At 47.2% G+C, this 1,989-nt stretch overlaps 1 protein-coding gene across 1 annotated transcript in view; it reads left to right on the top strand.

The window, feature by feature from the left end:
* Positions 1-480: 480 nt before the first annotated feature.
* Positions 481-1,989, top strand: part of LOC120030639 (transmembrane protein 88-like) — a 6,872-nt gene continuing 5,363 nt past the window's right edge. The window contains exon 1 of the mRNA XM_038976078.1: positions 481-973. The gene's annotated coding sequence lies outside the window, so the exon portion shown is untranslated. The remainder of the gene's footprint in view (positions 974-1,989) is intronic.

Here is a 1,989-nt window from a genome sequence, read left to right as displayed (position 1 = left end):
TCTGTAACATGGTGGGGATGTCAGGGGCACCGTGTAGCCTCTGCTCCATCCCTGACTGCTGATTAGACCACAGCGACACAGCAGCTCTTTAAATAAACACTCGCTCTCTCTTTCTCCCCGTCTCTCTCTCGCTCCCCCTCTCACTCTCCTTCTCCCCTCTCCCTCTCTCCACATGCTCCATCACTTCTCAGGTTATCAGAGGAGCTCCAACCCCAAAAGACCCCCAGAGTGCTATACACAGTTAACAGATGGAACGAGAGAAGAGATGTGGGTGCTCTGCAAGCACTGGGTATAGTAGTTAAAAGGGAGATAGAGGGAGGGGAGTGAGTGTAACGGGCACAAGCACTCGATGTAGTAGTTAAGAAAGGGAGTGGGAAAGAGGGAGGGGAGAGAGGGAGGGAGAAGTGAGTGAGTGAGAGCGGGAGAGAAAGGCATCCCTCTAATTCCTCAAGAGGGGCTCTTGTATCAAACAGAGAAAGAGTGAGAATAGGAGAAGAGGAGGGGCGGACTGACGGTGGGAGGTACAGAAGTTTGGGATGATTCTAAGGAGCTGAGACCCAAAGCGTTGAGGCTGAAGTAGTCAAATGCAGTCAGGGAGAGAACAGCGGACGAAAACACAAAGCACACGGACATATCCCTGACGCACCCACGACGAGTGGAAACAGCAGGAGATCACCACTACGGCTACAGAAGGCCAACATACCAGCATACCACTACAATACAAGCTGGTCCCAACTTCATTGACAAGAGTGTGAAGGAATCTGAACTGATGCATAAAGGACTAGAAGCGTGAGAACCGCAAGGGGAGATTTGAGAGAAGACAGGAGAGAGCGAGAGAAGTTGTTAAAGTGTGTGAACATTGTCCACCTGCTTGTATACGTGGTTAAGAGAAGGAGGGAGAGTTTCAGTGTAACTTCAAGAAGAGAAGAGAACCGCAAGGATCGGAGAGAGGCTCTACCCTGCTCCACGCAATGTGAGTGAGAAACCACAGAGAGGTTGAATTAACTAAAACATTCTTTTCAGATGATTTCTAATCTAATATCTATGAAAAACGTTCACATAAGCATTTTAAAATTACAATTTGTTATCATCACTGATAATGAAATGCGTAGATAACGTTTCAGACAGGGGTTACATGTATGCAACTGCCAGCCAAAAGACAATAGAATAATAGAACAAAAGAGCTTCTGAATGTTCTAGATTAGAACGTCAGAATATCTGAAGGACCATCTTGAATGTAGTTCAGTGCTTTATTAGTAACCACAAGCTAGAGAGGAAGCTCATTTGAAAATACTAGTCATTTCTATAGCGTTAAGATCAAGTGTCTCCATGCTTATGAAAAACAATCAACGCCTCATAAAAAGAAAAAAGCAAGCCAAGTACAGTGTCTAAAACAGACGGCCAAGTGTAGGCCAAGTAATGGCCAAGTGTTGGCCAAGTAACGGCCAAGTGTAGGCCAAGTAACGGCCAAGTACAGTGTGTAAAACAGACGGCCAAGTGTAGGCCAAGTAATGGCCAAGTGTAGGCCAAGTAACGGCCAAGTGTAGGCCAAGTAACGGCCAAGTACAGTGTGTAAAACAGACGGCCAAGTGTAGGCCAAGTAATGGCCAAGTGTAGGCCAAGTAACGGCCAAGTGTAGGCCAAGTAACGGCCAAGTACAGTGTGTAAAACAGACGGCCAAGTGTAGGCCAAGTGTAGGCCAAGTAATGACCAAGTGTAGGCCAAGTAACGGCCAAGTACAGTGTGTAAAACAGACGGCCAAGTGTAGGCCAAGTGTAGGCCAAGTGTAGGCCAAGTAATGGCCAAGTAACGGCCAAGTAACGGCCAAGTACAGTGTGTAAAACAGACGGCCAAGTGTTGGCCAAGTGTAGGCCAAGTGTGGGCCAAGTAATGGCCAAGTGTAGGCCTTATGTCACAATGAGTGAGCTAGTTGGACTCTTCCTGCACCCCCGACCTTAGACCTGAACAACAACACTTCACTAACAATGG

This window comes from Salvelinus namaycush, chromosome 36 (genome assembly GCF_016432855.1).
Source record: "Salvelinus namaycush isolate Seneca chromosome 36, SaNama_1.0, whole genome shotgun sequence".
NCBI lineage: Eukaryota > Metazoa > Chordata > Actinopteri > Salmoniformes > Salmonidae > Salvelinus > Salvelinus namaycush.
This window is presented reverse-complemented; position numbering and strand designations above follow the sequence as displayed.